The sequence below is a fragment of the Cannabis sativa genome, chromosome X (genome assembly GCF_029168945.1).
Source record: "Cannabis sativa cultivar Pink pepper isolate KNU-18-1 chromosome X, ASM2916894v1, whole genome shotgun sequence".
NCBI lineage: Eukaryota > Viridiplantae > Streptophyta > Magnoliopsida > Rosales > Cannabaceae > Cannabis > Cannabis sativa.
Window position 1 is genome coordinate 74142707 of NC_083610.1, and position 14166 is coordinate 74156872.

Sequence of the window (14166 nt, forward strand, 5' to 3'; positions counted from 1 at the left end):
AAAATTATTTAAAACCTAAAATATATAACATTCGAAATTTAAATACACATTATATATACCAATTTAAAACCTAAAACTATATAATACCAAATCTAAAATAAAAAAAACAATACTTACCAAAAATAGCCGCTGTATGTTCGGTGGTAGACCGTCGGAGTGTGGTGGTGGTGCGTCGGTGTGGTGGTGTGACGGAGTGGTGGTGGGCAGCCAAGTGGGGAAAGTGAAGAAGAGAGGGGAGAGGCGGTTGGGTTAGGGTTAAGGATTTGAATTAAGTGAAGAAGGGAAAAGTGGGGAAGAGGGGTCTGATGGAGTTTATATAGTGCTATTAGCGGCGGGGTATTAGCGGCGGACCCGCTAATAACAATAAATTCTTTTTTTTAAAAAAAAAAATAAAATACTATTAGCGGCGGGGTCCGCCGCTAATACCCCGCCGCTAATAATTTGAAACACAATGGGCGGGATTTTTCCCGCCCACTCATTAGCGGCGGGGTATTAGCGGCGGACCCCGCCGCTAATAGTAATAGCGGCGGGCATTAGAATAAATTTTTGAAAAAATTTTTATTTCAGCCTACCAATAGCGGCGGAAACCGGGGTCCGCCGCTAATACTGCCATTATTAGCGGCGGAATAGCTCCGCCGCTATTGACTGTAATTCATGTAGTGGAGATCGACCATGCTGATTGGTGCACTTTTATTGAAAGTCGACTAACTCCTGAATTTCAGGTACGCTAATTATATTAACACTAAGATAAACTATTATATACAAGTACATGTATCTAATGTATTTTTTTGGCATTGTAGGAATTGAGTAAGGTGCAATGTGAACGTTCCTCGAAAATCCAATCCAGACATCGAAGTGGTCGGAGTGGAATGGTGAACGTACGGGAAGCTGTGGTAAGTAATGCTTAAATTCTAATAATGTGCTATAAAATTTAATTGGTACTCATTTAATTGTTATAAAATAATGTAAAAAAAGGATCTCGAAGTTCCAGATCCACCCGCCACCATGTTTGGATTAAATCTCGCACCAAGAGTCGAAAACTTGTCACTGATTACGACAAGGAAATTGCAGAGAAGAGAGTAAGTATATATTAATCCTTAATTGAGTTCTAATGTTAGTGTATATAATTCATATACTAATTGCATGAATATATGCGTGCATTAGGCTCAATTAGAGGAGAAGCTTAGTCAGGGAAAAATTCAGGTCTAGGGCCAAAACGATATCCTGACGCAGGTGCTCGGGACACCAGAGCATCCTGGACGTGTCAGGGTTGCTGGATATGCTATTACTTAAAATGTTATTTATTTAGTTACACAAATAAAATCGTAGCTAATTTTCATTTTATGATTTGCAGGTTCCTGACCAAGGCATCTAAACTGTTCGGCAGGAAGAAAAGGGAAGTGTCTGATGTTGTGGCTCGACAAGCGAAGGAGATTGAAAAATTAAAAGCCGAAGTCCAATCCCTTAAGCAGAAGAGAAACGCTGCCGAACAAGAGGAAGAAGGAAAGGTGGCTGGTGAGGCGTATGTTCCACAACCATACGCTCCTGAGGATGAGGGACAACCACAAACTTATGCTGAGGAGTTTATTTCCCTCAACGACCAAGGTTTTATGTACAATTTTGATGACCATGCGGCCCTTAATCAGCAAGTACATCTCTGTTCTGACAACATCGACAACATTGTGGCCCGAGGGTATTTGTACGAGCATGTTGGTAAAATCAAAGTTCACTGCACGGACTACGATGATTCACATGCCCGGATTCTGGTTTCGGAAATCCTGCAAGAGGACGCTGAAATCCCAATCCTAATTGAAAGGTGCAGATATGTTAGGGACGTATCACAAATGTTCCTTCCTTGGCCTAAACACTTAATTCTAACAACCGATGTAACTTCTCTTATAAATTAATTATTAATGATTAGTGGAGTTTGAATATCTTCAATATTCAACCATAGTGAAGTAGGTTCTGCGAATATATGTGTTGTGGTGGGATGGATGAACAAACTATTGTTATATATGTGTTATTTGTCGTTATACAGGCATGTTTAAAAAATTTGGGGGCATTCAATTACAACCGTTATGCTGCCGAAATTTCGGTAGAATTTGGATAAAATTTGATATATTATGTTCTGTTTTGTTTAGGGTCCACTCGCTCAACTGCCTTCAAGACGTGATGCATCGAAGGGGAAAGCTCTGATGCTTTCTCCACAAGGCGGTGGTGCACGGGAAGATGAATTGTTCTCAGAAAAGAAGATGGCCTTGATTCCTAAATCGCTAAAATGGATGGTTCTTGAATTCCTGAGCCTCAAAGATAAAAGTAATATAATCACAATTCCTGTACCCCGAGGATTCATAGTACCGCGTACCCAGATCACGTTATCTAGAGAGGATTTACAGCAGGTTGCTACGTGTGACTTCATCGGCAACTAGGGAATGCTGTTTGGAATGATGTATACTCTTCTTTAATCTAATTAACCTTATATATCAAATTCTAGTCAAACTATTATAAGACACTAGCACTTTTTTTGGCAGGCACATCTGGGAGAGCATCAACGGTATGAGAAAAATTTTCAAGTTTTACGACCCAGAGCTTCTCGTAGTGCATGGGAACACCGATGAAGAAAAGAGTCAGTCTTTTGACGATGCGGCAAGACGATTGGCTGACTGGTTATCATTAATGAATAACAACCAGCAAATGTTCTTTATTCCTTGGAATATCGGGTAAACTCTATTTAATTCTTTAGTGCTAATTGTTCATTTCTATATTATGACTTCAAATTATTTTTATACTATCTTACTTATATTCCAATACGATTTTCTAGTGCGCATTGGACGCTAGTGGTGGTTACGCCAAGGAAAATTATCCATTTAAACCCTGTACGTGGCCGCCCAATTCCCGAAGAAATTACTCAAATGATCAGAAGGTAATAATTTAATGACTTCTTATGTAACAAATTTAAATTAACTAACGAATTGAAATGCTAATATAATTTTTTAAAATAGTGCATTCAGATTTATAGGGGACGCACATGAGTATCTTAGTTCGTGGCTAGGAATTTCACAAGCAAACTGTCCAAGACAATCTAAAAGCCAAGAATGTGGTTTTTATGTTTTGAAATATATCACTGACATCGTCGCACGTGCAAACCCCAGCCGTTACATACAAGATCAAAAAGCTGTAAGTTTTAATTATTGATTATAGTATTTATTATAATAACAAATATATAATATACATATATATAAACTAATATAAATTTTTAATTTTTTTAACAGTTTAGGGGTAAGAACCAATACGATCCAAAAACTGAATTGTTACTATTACAACGAAAGTGGATAGAACAATTGATGGAGCTGATTCACGTTGACAATTGAGGTTGAAAGGCCCAAGAATTTTTCTTCATTATGTAATTTTTATAGATTAACTTGTAGTTAGATTTATTAACTTATTAATATTTTTGACTAATTTTACATTAGTGTTTGTGTAATATTTAATTACTTTTATGAAATGAAATTATGTATTTTAGCCAAATTTAAAATTAATTTAAATAATATTTAATTTACATTTTAAAAAATAAAAACGTAATTTAAATTAAATAAAATAATATATAAATTAATAAATATATAATTAAAATAAAATATATAATTAAATTTTAAAAAACTGAAATTCCCTCATTTTTGGCGTCGGTTGCTACGCCACATATGGCGTCGGTTATTGGCTAGGAACCGACGCCATATGTACCCCTATGACGTCGGTTCCTCAAAACCCTTTAGCGTCGCCCTGATCAGCGTCGGTGGTGAATTTTGCGAAAACCGACGCTGAAAGGGCTTAAAAACCGCCTCTAAAGGGGGTTTTTGTAGTAGTGATTAACTAATAATTATTTATTTAATAATATAATTAAAAAAATTATTAAAAATGAGAGAATTAATGATAGAACAAATAATACTATTTTGAGAAATTTTAGAGTGTCATGTTACCGCTTCATATCTCTCATTTATATATATATTTAAAGAGTCAATTAAGTTTCACAGTTAAATGTCAATTGTGATTGTCACGACCCGAGCTCTAAGCCGTAACATATATATAATATCCATAACTTTAGTGGTCAAATGTCACACTTTAACCATTGTATAAAAATATTACTTATAAATGATCATTTAAATGATATTACGAAATACATATTTATAAAAGTAATAGAATAACTTCTATATCTATAAAGTAAATATTAGTAACAAAATTAAGATCACTCATTAATATAAAAGAACAATAATATTCCTACAGTTATGATAAGGGTGCTATTTTAAGACTCTTCGACTACACCAAATCAAGTTTCTAGACTTGCCTTAATGATAGAAAGTCTACTGATGAGATGGTGATTACTCTGAGGGTGGAGCAGTGATTTTGGAGAAGTGCAAAAACCAATATGGAGTCTCTAATCTACCAGTGAGACTGAATGTTAAAGCTACAGGAAAGATACTTATTTAGTCTATAGAAAGTTCTATACAGTTTTTGGCATTGTACCAATAATTAATTAACTACTAGTGTTACTTCCTGACTAACACAAATGTAGTTGCCAAAAAGTAAAGAATCCAGTATCCCTAGAGGAGTAGACATATAGAGAGGAATTTCACAATATCAAGAATTTTGTGATTAAAGATATGTAATGGTGGAGAAAGGATGTATTGAATACAACCTATCAGATCCTATTATAGAGAGAATACTATATACTACACTTGATTTAGATATCAAGGTGTTGAGATTATTTGAAATACACTTTTATTTTATATTAGTGCAAGTGGGAGTTTGTTGGGTTTTGTGCCCTAAATAAAATTCATTTCAATATAATCAAATTTACTAATTAATAAAAGATTAGAAATCACTTTTATGTTGCATGGTTCACATGACTTATTTCATGATTATGTTTAATGTATAAATTCTATTAAACCCAGAACATATATAAATATACATATATATATTTATTCATGATTATAGTGTAGTCAGCACAGTGGAATATACTCCTGATTATATGTTCAAAAGTTTAATTCCCATGATTAAATAGTTCACTGGATTTAGACTAACATGATAATCGGCGATAAGGTATATTTACACCTTGGATAAGTATTATGTCCTTTCCAGGGCATTGGCAAAGTTTAGCAGTATCAGATGTATGGAGTATACATTGGAAGGGATCGATATTAATCTTGGATAAGATATCATAAACTTACTGTTATATCTTTCTAAGTCAATATCAATAGTTGATCTTAGGTCTATGGATCTTAATCCTGATATGGTTAGGTTCAACTTAGTTGTATTATTTATGTTCTTCAAGTTTTTCGTGGATGCTTACCAATGGTTTGGCAGATATTTACATCTTACGAACATGGTAGTTCAATTAAGTGTGAGCGCTGATCATAGATATGGAATATATAGCTTCTATAGGTATTTAGAAGTGAAACGATAATTTCCTTCGAGCTTGGCTGAATAAAAATAAATGATTGAGGTCTCATTTCAGTATAAAATACATTAAAAGGTAGAACAGTAAATTTGTCCCTATTCAGTGTAGATCATCTATAGAGGATCTTTGACTATTAGGATTGTAACAATGAATAATCATAACGTATCTATACCGTGGTATATATAGAGTGTTTTATATAATTGAGAGTGCTATTCAATTCCAAATCTATAGTGGCGCAAGGCAGAATTAATAAGTTAGAGAATTTACTTGGTAAATTTTAGATCTACTTATTGAAAGTTCGAATATATAGGCCCACGGTCCTCACTAGTTGAGATAATACTACTTGCAGATTTAGTTAATTGATTTTAATTAATCAATTATTATTCTAAAATTAGAATATGTCTCATTTATGAATTTTCACTAAGCAAGGACTTAATTGTGAAGAAAAGAGGTTTTGGGTCAATTTATTAATTAAGAGACATTGCATGGTCTAATTAATAAATATTATAAATGATAATTTCATTTGATAATTAATTATAATTATTAAATAAATAGTTTTGGAATTAATAGGATTGAATTAGAAAATATGGTATTATTGAAAGAAGAATAAGTGGTTGAAGAAAAAAGTGGCAAAATTCTAACTAGAAAGCGGTCCTTTAAGTGGACGGCACTAAAGTGATTTTTTGCCCAATATTTTATTCTCTTTTAATCCATATAATTCAGCCTTAAGCCCTAGCTGAAACACTATAAAAGGAACATGATGCTCTCACTCATCCACTTGATGTCTTCAACCAAATCAAACATAGTTTTCATTCTCTGACAACTAGTAAATGAGAGAGTTCCTTCCATAGTGATTTTAGCCTCATTCATTGTTCTTTACCATTCAAACCCTTGAGTGATAGAGTGTCATCCCCACACATAGCAAGTCAAGTACTCAATCATAGTGAGTAAGACGGTGGTAACCAAACCTGAAGGAGAGAAAGAGATTCATGTTCAAATCTTGATAATGTTCTGCGACAGAAAGGAATCAAGGGCTAGAGATCTGAACGGAAGGAGTCATTATTTTCTGCTGCAACCAATGTAAAATTTTCTAAACTCTTATATGTTTAATTTTATTATTTTAGAGAATTCATATTTAGGATGTTAATTCAACATACTTGTTAGTAAATCTAGATCCTGGTAAAATATTTCCAACCCTCCATACGTCTGATACTGACATACTTTGCCAGACATGACACTTATCCATTGTGTAAGTATACCTTATCACCGATTATCATGTCAGTCTAAATCCAGACAAATCATGGGACTTAAATTTTGAACATATAATCATGATTATATTCCATCATATTCATGAATTTGACCACCATCAAGCTGATTTTGGTTCTCGAAAAATTCTAATTGTCTTTCTGTGTTGAACGAAAAATCTTTCATACTTGAGTGGAATGTAATGTTGAGATATTAATAGTGGAAGAGCATGAGCATTATGCTCATCTTCATCAAACCAAACCGTATCATGATTATTATAGACTCGTGTAGCTATCTTGCTTTTTTATTCCTTTATTTCTAATTAATCGGATCTTATAAGATTTATATTGTTTCCATTTTAAATTCCCCGTAATCAATTGGATTTTAATTTTGGGATCTTTTCATTTGTATATTTATAATTATTCTTTCATTCATTTATACGGTAAAAAATACACCAAAAACTCTATCTTTTTCCCTTTCAGCTGCCGCCTCTCCTTCTTCTCCTTCTTCATTGTCGCTGACAGACTTGTGCAATGGGAAGTGCGACAACTACGACGGTTGGGAGCTTCTATTTCATCGACGACCGTTGCTGCTTCCCTTTGAAGTCGATGTTGTGGAGGTGAAATTTCTCGCCCCGAGTCGCGTCCATGGCCAAGGCTTACCCCTAGCTGGAGAAAGTACACCTGAAGCATCCTTCCTTGGATTTAAAGAGCTCGTCCTAGTTTGTTGCGAGGGTTAGGTACGTCATGTTGTTCTTAATCATCTTATTCTTGATTTCTTTTTTTTTCTCATAAATATAATTGAGATATTTTTATCATTTTGTTTTTGCTAGATATATACATAGCTTGAATGGCAAGTGAATTAATTAATTGGTGAAAAAAATCTTAAGTTTTTGTGGGTTTTTCTTAATCTAATACACGTGGAAGAAGAAAGTTTGAATCTGTTTTGATTTTTATTCTTTGTGATATGTACCTGTTAAAACTCTAGATCAATATCTTTTGAGTTTAACATACTTGCTGGAATATATTTATCTCAATGGGTTGGTATAAAATGGAGAGTAGAGTGGAGAAGCAAACGTGGAGCTGAATTAAACTAGCTGATAGTGATACACATAATTTTGCAGACAACTAAGACAGCTTGATCTGATTGAATCTGATATTACAGAAAAGTTATTAAACCTGAATATAATTAGAGATTTAAGCTTATTTCTTTAATGGTTGTTTTTTCTTTACTGTTCAAAAATTAGAGATATAAATGGTTGATGAACTTATGCTCTGTTGAGATTTGTTTGGATTTACATATAATGCTATGTTCATAACTGGTTTTTGTAATAGATGAGTACTAAGAGAAGTTCATCCTCTCTATCTTAACAATTAGGACTTGGAGTATATCTTTATCCAATGGAGAGAACCACTTTGATCAATTTTCAGTGATGAACTTTGGTATTATTGTAATCTTCAAAATATATTATGTGTATCATCAAATATGTTATGTGTTACTTTATACAACTATATATATATAGATTATATATGTATATGTTTAATCTGTTGTATATATGCTTTATGAGATTCGCGCGTATATTGGTATTGGTACGTTTAATCTATTTTCTTTTTCTTCAAAATTAATCTTCTAGTTTTATGATCAATCAAAAGACTAAATTATATTCAGGTATCTCCAATTGGTTAGCCTTTGCCTTTTGTTTCTCGAATACTCAGTTTGGTCAGCCTTTGTTTTGTGTCTTTGAGTTGCATTATGTTTTTGTTTTAGCTTTGTCTAACAATAGTGTTTATCACTCGTGTCTCTCCTCTAAGGACTTTGGTTTGATCTTTTCCTTATAATCAACTTGTTTAAAGGTTTTGCATGTTTTAGTTTTCGTATAATTAGCTTGGTTAGCCTTTGTTTTGTATTCTTTAATTTGAACTGTGTTTTTCTTTTAGCATTCGTATCTGTCCTCTGAGGATTTCGGTTAGATCATGTCCCTATAATCAACTTGTTTTCTTATACTCGGCTTGGTTAGTCTTTGGTTATTCATCTATTTGCCATATATATTTACTTTTTTATCATTTCAAACCAGTAATGTTTTTGTTAATATAAAATGATTAAATGGGGCATATGCATGTCTTGTTGCTCTAGGTGCATGATAACTTTTAGAGTTGAGTACAGAAAGTGTCTGTTGTCTCGTGCTTTTGATGGTGCAACTTTTGTATATCTCACACTCAACATTATGTCGAAAGTATTGAGGAAATTATTTCAAAAGCCCAACATTCTCCATTGGCTTCACTTTTTTCTTCACAGATTTTGGTGCCTTATTAACAAATTCTCATGGAAACAACATAATTTCGAAATGGAAACAATTAGCATTAAACCTCATATATATATATATATATATATATATAAATATATATAATGAAAAAACAACTAAAATTAAATGAAAATAATTTTTCTTTGAAATGGAAATTTTAGTTTATTACGAAATGGAAATAAATATTATAAAAATTGCAAACAACTCACATTAAAAATAAAAACAATTTAATCACAAAAAATAAAAACAATTAGCATTTAATCTTATATATATGTGTGTTAAAATGAAAACAAATATTATAAAAAATAAAAATAACTCACGTTAAAAATAAAAACAATTTAACCTTAAAAATAAAAACAATATAATCTCGAAATGAAAATAATTAGCATTTAGCCTCATATATATATATGTGAAATGGAAACAACTAGCATTGAAAATGAAAATAATTTTTCATCGAAATGGAAATTTTAGTTTGTTGCAAAATAGAAGTAACTAGCATTTAACCTCATATATATATATATGTATGAAAATAAAAACAAATATAATAAAAATTATAAACAACTCACTTTGAAAATGGAAACAATTTAACCACAAAAAATAGAAACAACTAGCATATAACCTCGTATATATATATATATATATAAATATATATGTGTGTGTGAAATAAAAACAACTAGTATTGAAAATAGAAACAATATAACCTCGAAATGGAAAATGTAATTTGTTGCGTAGTGGAAACAACTAGCATTAAATCTCATATAACATAAAAAGTGGAAACAACTCACATTGAAAATGGAAACACTTTAACCTCAAAAAATAGAAATAACATAACCTTCAAATAGAAACAACTAGCATTGAAAATAGAAACAATTCAAATTAAAAATACAAATAGTTTAACCTCAAAAAAAAAAAAAAAAAAAAAAAAAAAAAAACTAGCACAATATATATGTGTCAAAATAGAAACAACTCACATTGAAAATGAAAATAAATCATATTAAAAATAAAATAATTTAACCTCAAAAAATGGAAACAATATAACTTTGAAATGGAAACAACTAGCATTGAAAATAGAAACAATTTAAATTGAAAATACAAATAATATAACTTCAAAATAGAAATAACTAGTATTTAACCTCATATATATGTGTGTCAAAATAGATACAAATATCATAAAAATAAAAAGAACTCACATTGAAAATGGAAATAATTTCAGTTTAAAAAATTGAACAACATAACTTCGAAATGTAAACAACTAGCATGAAAATGGAAACAATTTTTCCACAAAATGAAAATTTTAGTTTGTTGCGAAATGAAATCAACTAGCATTTAACCTCATATATATATATATATATATATATATATATATATACATATATATATATATGTGGTGTGTGAAAATAGAAATAAATATCATAAAAAATAGAAACGACTCACATTGAAAATGGAAACAATTTAACTACAAAAAATAGAAACAACTAGCATTTAACCTCATATATGAGTGAAATGGAAACGAATAGCACTAAAAACGAAAACAATATAACCTTGAAATGGAAATTATAGTTTGTTGCGTAATTGAAACAAATAGCATTTAACCTCATATATCATAAAATAATTTAAACAACTCACATTGAAAAAAAAAACAATTTAATCACAAAAATTAGCATTTAACCTCGTATTTATATATATAAATGTGAAATAAAAATAACTAGCATTGAAAATAGAAATAATATAACTTTGAAATGGAAACTATAGTTTGTTGTGTAATGGAAACAACTATCATTCAAACTCATATAACATAAAAAGTGGAAACAACTCACATTAAAAATAGAAACAATTTAATCTCAAAAAATAGAAATAACATAACCTTGAAATAAAAACAACTAGCATTGAAAATGGAAACAATTCAAATTAAAAATACAAATAATTTAAGCTCGAAATGGAAAAAAAGAAAAACTAGTATTTAACCTCATATATATATATGTATGTATCAAAATAGAAACAACACACATTGAAAATAGAAACACTTTAACCTTAAAAAATATAAACAATATAACCTTGAAATGGAAACAACTAGCATTGAAAATAAAAATAATTCAAATTAAAAATGCAAATAATATAACATCAAAATGAAAATAACTAGCATTTAACCTCATATATATATATGTGTGTTTGTTGTCAAAATACAAATAAATATCATAAAAAATAAAAGAACTCACATTGAAAATGAAAACAATTTGACCTTAAAAAATGGGAACAACATAACTTCAAAATGGAAACAAGTAGCATTGAAAATGAAATTATTTTTTCCTCAAAATAGAAATTTTAGTTTGTTGCGAAATAAAAACAACTAGTATTTAACTTCATATATAGAAAAGATCAAGACTAGAATGCTTGCCTAGGTCCAGAAATACCTAGGTCCGGAATCAGTGCAAAAGACTAATGAAGCTACAGAAAAGATCAAGGCCAGAATGCTTGCCTCTCAGAGTAGGCGAAAGAGCTATGCAAATTCAAAGCGTAGAAATGTAGAATTTCAGGTAGGAGATCATGTATTCCTACAGGTATCTCCAATGAAGGGGATTAGACGTTTCGGAAAAAAGGGCAAGTTATGCCCTAGGTTTATAGGGCCTTTCGAGATTCTCGAGAAGGTTAGATTGGTGTGATATCGTCTAGCCTTACCACTAGCACTTTCAGCAGTTCACAACGTATTTCATGTCTCTATGTTACGAAAATACATTTCAGATCCCACTCATATACTGAGTTATGAGAACCTTAGACTTCAACCAGATTTACCGTACGAAGAACAACCAGTTCAGATCTTAGACAGAAAGGATAAAGTCCTTCAGAACAAGACCATAGCTTTGGTCAAGGTGCTCTGGAGAAACAGTAAGGTGGAGGAAGCCACTTGGGAGTTGGAGTATCCAGAGTTGTTCAGGTTAGATTTCGAGGACGAGATCCTTTTAACGGGGGGATAATTGTAAAGAATGCTTAATTTTTATATGGGAATTAGTAGATAATTAGGGCTTAATTATGAATCTAGATTATTAATTATGATCTATGAATTTATGGAGATTTATTTGAATTCAGGGTGTATTATTTATGTCTTATAAACAAATTTACGTTTTTTATGTTTTGTGTCCGGCAACATAGGAACGCGACGTTTGGCTAATAGAATCACATTTTAGTACTTTTATAGTAGCAGGACAACTTAGATAGACATTGAGAATATCAAGATTATTCGAGAGTTCGGAAATGACCAAATTACCCCTAAGTGTCTTTGTGACTCATGGTGTGTGTAAGGGGTAAAGAGGTATTTTTAGCCTTTTGGACTTTTGTCCTTTTGTGGGACTAAATTAAGAGATATGTTCTGAATATTATTATTATTAACTTAAGTTAGAAATACAAAATAATTCATTTTTATCCAAAATAGAAAGAAACCACACATTTATCTCTCCAAACTCTCTCTCTCTCTCTCTCTCTCTCTCTCTCTCTCTCTCTCTCTCTCTCTCTCTCTCTCTCTCTCTCTCTCTCTCTCTCTCTCTCTCTCTCTCTCTCTCTCTCTCTCTCTCAAGAACCAACTGAGGGTTGGGATTTCTTCTGCACAATTTAGGGCAAGTCTAGCATAATTTTGTAGTTCCAATCCTAGGTAAGTTTTCAAGCTCCTCTCTTGCTGGTTTCTTAAGTTCAAAATTGGGTTAATGCATGTTTTTCTATAAATTAGGTATTGTAGAGTTGTTTGGGTTTGGTTTCAGTTTTTTGAGGTTATATTATGATTATTCCAGCTGATCTAATTGGTTGTTATAGCTTCGTGTAATGTTTGAGCAAAGTTTTAGTTTAGAACTCAATGCTTTTCTCTTCAATAGTGTTTTTGGATTCTGGGTTGAATGTTGTGTTTTATTGCTTGATTTTAGTCTAGTATGGTGTAATTAGGTACTTTGGAAAGTTTGGTTGCATTTGGGTTCGAATTGAGGTTGTTGTGGGGCTTTAGGTGTTTCTTACACTGAACCGGTCAATCGGTTCAGTGGGACCTGTAGGAACCGGATCCCGATTGGTCCCTAGGAAACCCCACATAACTGTCTTCCGATTGGGGAACCGGTTTGCCGGTTGGGGCAGTTTTGAGAACCCTAGTTTTTTCCATTTTTACGATATTTAGGGTATTGCCAATGCTATGTTATCCATCGATAGGGAGACTTTTAGTTTCAATTTTAAGTCTCCGAAAAGTGATTTAGCGTGTCACTTATCAGTTTTTTGAATAATGTGATTTAGGGGCCTGTAAATCGTCGAGCAGCTGTTCCACTCTGGTTGGCCGGCACATCTGAATTCAGAAGTGAGGTAAGATTAGTATAATGATATGCATATGTGATTACATGTTTAGCGTGCATGTTTATGAATGCCTGTTAGATAACATATTATAATAACAATATTAGTGTACATAGAGATGCACTGAATATAGACAATATATGTTTGGCTAAGTACTGAGTGACGCTATCACATCGGTATGACTAGAGTATGACTAGCATACCGAGTATAGGCTGATATTATGGTCAATATTATTGTCGTACGAACGTTCTAGACGCAGTATCGTGTTGGACATGAGGATAGGGTTATGGTTGGGTGTATAGGTGCTTGATTATAATCCGAGCTATAGTTATGTTATTATTTATGCTTTTCTTACTGAGTCAGTCGACTCACAGATATTGTTTGCTTGTGTAGGTAAAGGCAAGACTAAGGTTGAGCAGTCATGAGAACGAGGGGATGAAAATTGTACGTGTCGGGACGGTTAGGCCTGGAGCGTACGGTCCTTGGGACAACTAGTTGTATTTTGTCTAGTCGCTAAGTGACAACTTTTGTATTACATACTATGTTTCAGTTGTAAATGTTTTGTAAACGGGATCCCAGTTATATATAAATATGTATTTATTTTGGTATTCATAAGTAATTAAATAAAGTTTTAATTAATTATGTTTTTTTAATAAATTCGTTGATTAGCAACAAGTTACACAATTAAGTTAAAATCACGATAACAAGCCTAAACTAGTAGAGTGTTACAAATCTCTTCCACCATTAATGTCATTATCGTCGTCTCTGCTTCCACCAATGACTCAACATTACGTACCACTCAAATATGAAGATTATCCCTTTAATGTTATGGAGTACTTGTTTAACACAG

General features: G+C 32.1%; 1 long non-coding RNA gene across 2 annotated transcripts; it reads left to right on the forward strand.

The window, feature by feature from the left end:
- Window positions 1–6997: 6997 nt before the first annotated feature.
- LOC115697552 (uncharacterized) lies at window positions 6998–13955 on the forward strand. Of its 2 annotated transcripts, XR_004007956.2 has the most exons (3): window positions 7009–7436; window positions 13263–13328; window positions 13710–13955. It is a non-coding gene; the product is annotated as an uncharacterized LOC115697552 (long non-coding RNA). The 2 variants fall into 2 exon arrangements; XR_009685312.1 differs by lacking the exons at window positions 13263–13328; window positions 13710–13955 and adding an exon at window positions 8075–10983 and having other exon boundaries at window positions 6998–7436.
- Window positions 13956–14166: the final 211 nt, after the last annotated feature.